General features: G+C 46.6%; 1 pseudogene; it reads left to right on the top strand.

The window, feature by feature from the left end:
* The first annotated feature begins 1,382 nt into the window (after window positions 1–1,382).
* On the top strand, window positions 1,383–2,159 carry LOC123450903 (annotated as a pseudogene).
* The last annotated feature ends 3,755 nt before the right edge of the window (window positions 2,160–5,914 follow it).

Here is a 5,914-nt window from a genome sequence, read left to right as displayed (position 1 = left end):
TATCGAGACATTACATAATACAAATATACTAATAATCACACAAGTTCTAACCTAAAATAAGTCTAGAACTGGACTAAATGTAAGTAATCACATTAGAGACTAAATAATACTAGTCTACTTATATAGAAATACGTAACTAGTACTTAAACAGAGAAATAAGAAAAGAGAAGGAAAAAAAACACAGCCACGAGGGCTACCCCGAGGCTACACAGCGCCCTGGCCTGGGCTTACACAGCCGGCAGAGCCCAGCCAGCCTGCACCGCACAAGAAACGAGTGAGAGCATCTCCAACGGCCGCGCTTCGCGCCGCGCGTAAAAAACCTGTTTGCCGCGCGCGTTTCGGCTGGTTTAGCGCGGCCGTCAGCGCTGGCTTCAACGGCCGCGTTATAATGTAGCGCGCACGCGCCACTCCAGCAGCGTCCAACAATACAACGCGCGCAGCACGCACAAATCACATATACATTTCAAAAAATAGGAGCAAAAATGATCAAACAAACAAAATAAGTCAACAATAAATAGTCATTACAACTCAAACAAATAGTGCCTGAACGGTCGCCGGGGGGCGCGGGCAGCGGCGGCGGCGCGGGGATAGGCCGGGGAAGCGCCTGAACGGTCGTCGGGGGGCGCGGGCGGCGGCGGCGGCGCGGCTGGATGGGGGGTGGGAGTGGGAGAGCGAGCGCGCGAGAGTCCAGCGCGGGGGGAGCTGGCGCAACAGATAAGCGGCGCGCGATTGCGTTTCGGCCAGCGTGCTGAACTGCATATGTCGCACGCCGTTTTTGCGCGCCCGCTCGAGCCACCCGCCGCGTTGCGCTCGCGCTAAAACGGCCTAATTTGCGGCGGGGCGCTAGTTTAGTGCGGCTGTTGGAGATGCTCTAAGGCTGGAGCGGTTGTGGATAAGACCATGACCCGCAAGACGCCAGCCACCAGACCACCTCTCAATCTCCACCTCCTTCACAGCGCGGCTGACAGAAACCAAGCCGCTACACTCCCCCAGCGCTTGCACACCATCATCGGCCTGACGCGAACGAAGCGGCCCCCTCCTCTCAAGAGACGACGACCACGTCAGCGGGGACACGGCGACCAGCCTGAGGCGGGTCGACGACGAATCCAAAGCTCGCCGGAGCCCACGAGCCGGGGTGGCGACCAGGACGGCGGTCGAGGCTGGCCACGGCACGCCCGAAGAGGCCGCCGAAGCGTCGCTCCGCGATACCGTTCGAGCCCGTGACCATGTCCTGCTGTGGCGGGGCTGAGGCGTCGGCGCCTTCCATCCCTACTCCGAGGTGGATGACGCCAGATGCGCCGGTGGGAGCAGAGACGAAGCCGAGCGCGGCCGCCTCATCCGCAAAGGCACGCATCAGGACGGGCACGTAGCCAGGAGGGCCACGGCTCGGGTCGACGGTCTCGGCGGCCGGCGTGGGCGTCGGCGTCGCCATCCAAGCCGTCGGTGGAGGAGGTGGTGGAGGAGGGGATCCGGGGGGCGGGGCAGGCGCAGCTGCAGCCCCGTGCACCGCAGGGGCGCTCGGGCCGGCCACTAGCCAGGGGTCGAACCCCATCGGCATAGGGCCACGGGCGCGAGGAGTACCGCGGTGGGCGCATTCGGCGGCGTGGAGGCCGCTTCTAGAGGCGTAGTAACCTCCACGTGAACCCCTTCTAGTGCCATGGTAACCGCGTCCAGCGGCATCCCGGCCGAAGCGGCGGATGGCTTGCATCCTGCGACGGAAGCGTCGGAGTCCACCTACTCCATGGCGGCGACGGGCTATGAGGCGGTAGCGGCGACCATCCTCACGGATGAGGCGAAGGAAAAAGGAGACGATGCCTGGCATCTCACCGGCGGCGAGTTCTCCTTCCCTTCTCTCCTTCTCTGTTCTCTTTCTTCTCTCTGGTTGCGCAAGTGCTGATAACGTGTTTAGGAAAAACTGATTCCTTGATCATTCGTTACTGTTTACAGCGATTATATATCGCCCGGACAGACGTGACGCTCTGTGAAGAGACGCCGATTTCAGAACGAGCGGGAGAGGCGTCGGTTGAGGACAGAGTCGCCCGCCGGTTGGGAAAAGTAGATTCCCTAATTAGATTAGTGTAATAAATCTTAACAATTTTTGCTTCGTGAGAGACTTTTGTAGAGACACGTCAGAAGCAACACGAGAGATTTTTTTTTGAATATAGTAAAAACGCAAACATTTATATGTCAACGATGATGCGAAGACTGCATGATTGGTACTTGAAAGCTTACATTGATTCAACCAACAGTATCTACATGGGATTTAAATATGAACACTTTTACAATGAAAAAAGGTCGTTGTTTGTTCAATTTGACGAATTATTTCAATTATACGATCAAGACGCCCTTGAGAAAATGATCGCCAGTTCCTATTGTCTGTAAGTATTATTGCTGTAATTAAGTCTCTAGCTCATCTCCTTCATTATTGCATGTGTAACTATCCTTGCTATATTATGCAGATTGAAGATCCTCGAATGCAAAAGAGGACAAATATATGACATTGGGTTCATTAACCCAGATACCGTAAATGCACATAACATATGTAATAATCCCAAGGATAGAGAGAATAACTTGCTAACTGCTTTACCTTGACAACATGACCGAAGGGAAATACTATTTCCTTCCAACTTCGGTGAGTGTTACTAGTTCTCTTCTGCATATTCTGTTTCACTTACTTGAGGTTAAGTGTAATTGATGAGTTATGCGTGCGTAGGTTTCACTTTGTTCTGCTAATCATTAGAGGCTTGACCAGGGAGTAGTACTTGTCTTGCACTCGCTACGTAAAGACCCTGCAGAGTTGGCGTCGGTTAATGAAATGCTCCAGAAGTAAGTTCATTTATTGTCGCACCATATCGACAACTTTCTTTCATTTCTTGATATCAAGTAATCATTTTATTTGCCGTGGAGGGTTTGGAACAAGTTTATCAAGAAAGCTAAATGTGACTCGAATAAGGAGCTACGATTTTCCTTCTGCAAAGTAAGTAGTAGTAGCTTGTTCCGCGCATCTTGATTTTCAGTCATTCTAGTTTCAATACCATTTTTATGCTTGATTATTATTTGATTGAACTCTATTCTCGCAAAGTACTTCTTGAGGCAGGAATCCAGAAATAATTGATGTGGATACTTCGTTTGCGAGTGGATTCACCACACGACCTGTGACAAGGGCAGATGTTTTAAAGAACTTGATGTACGTAAACAATGTTCATATTTTTTTATTACCATCAAGTGTGTTGAGTTTGATCCATATATGTATATATATTGACCCCCTTCTTTAAATTAGATCAAACGGAAGCCGGAAGAACTCCTACCAACTGATCACATACGAGCAATTCAAGAGGAATTAACGAGATTCTTTGTTAAGCATGTCATACCATCAGACGGGGAATATCATCAGGATTTCCTACCGATTTTGGTGGATAGATATTAGCTAGTTAGGGATCGCAAGAGATGTTATATATTGTATATATGCATGATCGTGTACTATATGTAGTAGCATCTTGTTGTTCGACTAGGCAAGCAGAAAAAGAGGTCGCTTCTCTCTATATATGTTCATGACGATGTTGTAATTAATGATTTCTTCATTTGCTTACTAGCTAGCGTTGAGTTCTCTCTATATGTAGTAGCTACCGTCGGCCAAGCACGGAGAAAGAGAGGTCACTTCTCTCTATATGTAGTAGCTAGATAACACAATATGAAACCCCTAATAAAACCCTTCAAAACCCCTAACACCCCCCCCCCCCACCCATTTCAAGAATACAAAAATCCCAGCGCCTACGAGTTGCTGACGTGTGGCTGCCTTTTGGTCCCGGTTGGTGGGACTAAAGGTCCTCCTGTCTGGGCGCCCCGCAACGACCACGTGGAGCTTCTTTGGACCCTGTTCGTAAGCCAACCGAGACTAAATGTTTGGATCTTTAGTCCCGAGGTTTGTCCCGGTTGACGAGTCGGGACTAAAGCCTCTCTAAAATCGGGACTGATGACCCTTTTTCTACTAGTGCGTAGTTAAGAGGCAATATAAAGGAAATTATAATAACAGCTTGAACAACCTCAACATGGCCTACCCCTCACGGGTGAAGGAAATGCATCGCCATATCCTTAGCATGTTGTTCAAAATTGTTAACTAAATTTCTTTACGTACTTACAGTTGGACAGATGGGTCTTGCAGAGTCTTGACAACAACAATGGTATTCTATTCAGACAATACCTAATAGACATAGCGAGCAGGTCCAAGGACAGAAGTTAGAACTGCCCAAAGGACATAAGCATAGTACAAACACTAATTTTGTTGTACTAGGGGAGGAGTATTAAGTACTACCTAGCTATGTCCCATAATGTAAGATGGTTCTGCAGTTCAATTTAAACTACAAAAAAGTCTTATATTATACTTCCTTCGTTTCAAAAAATTTCAAGCTCAATACAACTTTGTACTAGAGGTAATACAAAGTTGAGACATTTATTTTAGAACGAAGGGAGTATTAACATAGCTGTAACTGCTTGGTACAAGAGGTTTGCTATCTTAAAAGGACAATCAACCAACAAGTATGAGCGGTTCAGTATGAATTTTACATCACATGACAATACAAATACAAATCTTTAATATTGGGTGATCAATGGATTTATATAGCTATTAATACTCGAAGGCATGCAGAAATTGGTCTGGTGAGGTTTTTAACGTGAGAATTTGAGTTGGCTGTGAGGGCTCGAGAGAATTTGGTGATATTTATTTTCTTGGGCTACGCGAGATTAAGAGAGTTGGGACGTGGCAGAGACATGTGTGATTTTTGCTACGTGAGACACTTTTGTAGAGACACGTCAGAAGCAACATGAGAGAATTATTATTTTTGAATACAGTAAAAACGCAAACATTTATATACACGCGCATACATTCTACTCTATGAACGGATACACACATATTCTATCCCTATGAGCACCTTCAAGAGACTAAGCCGGCAATATCATCTTCAAATGTACGAAGTCATTACAGGCACCTCGTCGTCGACGCGAACGTCTCTGTTCATTGAATACGCATCATCGAAAATTCAGAAATAAATGCGAGCAACAAGATTTGATTTAAGTGAGAGATTTAGGGAGTTGGGTCATGGGGAGAAATATGTGAAAAAAAAATTCTCATTGGAGAGGTACTTTAGAGGTGAGTTTTTGAGAGAGTTTTTTTTTTTCCGTTCTATTAGTCTGATCTACACAGTAAGAATTTGGTCTCATCAAATTAACAGCTCATCAAATGTAATTAACCGTAAGAATTTGGTCCCACCATCAGGTTGAGATGTGGTGAGCAATCTTCAAATCATTTAGAAAAACGATTAACGGAACATTTTCTACTCCCTCCGTCACGGTTTAAAAGGCACAGTTAAACTTGCGTGCGTTTCCAAAATAAACAAGGTTTAAGGCGCGAAAGCAATTACTCATATTAATTAATTCTATTACTACTCATGCATGCGCCCTCTTAATTTGCTGTTCATGCATTAGTACTAGTATTTCTCAGTTGATTAGGCGCATTAGCATCTACACCTGCTGCATCTCACAACTAATCAGTGACTACCTTGGTCCGAGAGATTTTTCAAGCGTGCCTTCTAAACCGTGACGGAGGGAGTAGAAAGTATCTAATTAGTGTTGGTATATGTGTAGATATAGATAGATAGATAGATCCATTGATAGATATATTTACTTGACCAAATGGAACTATGGAAGCGGGCTGGTGCGGAGGGGATTCAAAGAGGTCCCTTGGAGTGTGTGCCTTGTGCGTGAATTTAAAACGACGTTGCAGGTCAGTCGATCCAACTATAAATCAGGCATCGGAGCGCCTCATCTAAGCACACAATCACAAGCCAATCCATCCAGAATTGAACAAGCTAGCATTTTCTTCTTGCTGTTCTTCTCTTCCTCCAGCCAGCCAGCCATA

The sequence above is a fragment of the Hordeum vulgare genome, chromosome 4H (genome assembly GCF_904849725.1).
Source record: "Hordeum vulgare subsp. vulgare chromosome 4H, MorexV3_pseudomolecules_assembly, whole genome shotgun sequence".
NCBI lineage: Eukaryota > Viridiplantae > Streptophyta > Magnoliopsida > Poales > Poaceae > Hordeum > Hordeum vulgare.
This window is presented reverse-complemented; position numbering and strand designations above follow the sequence as displayed.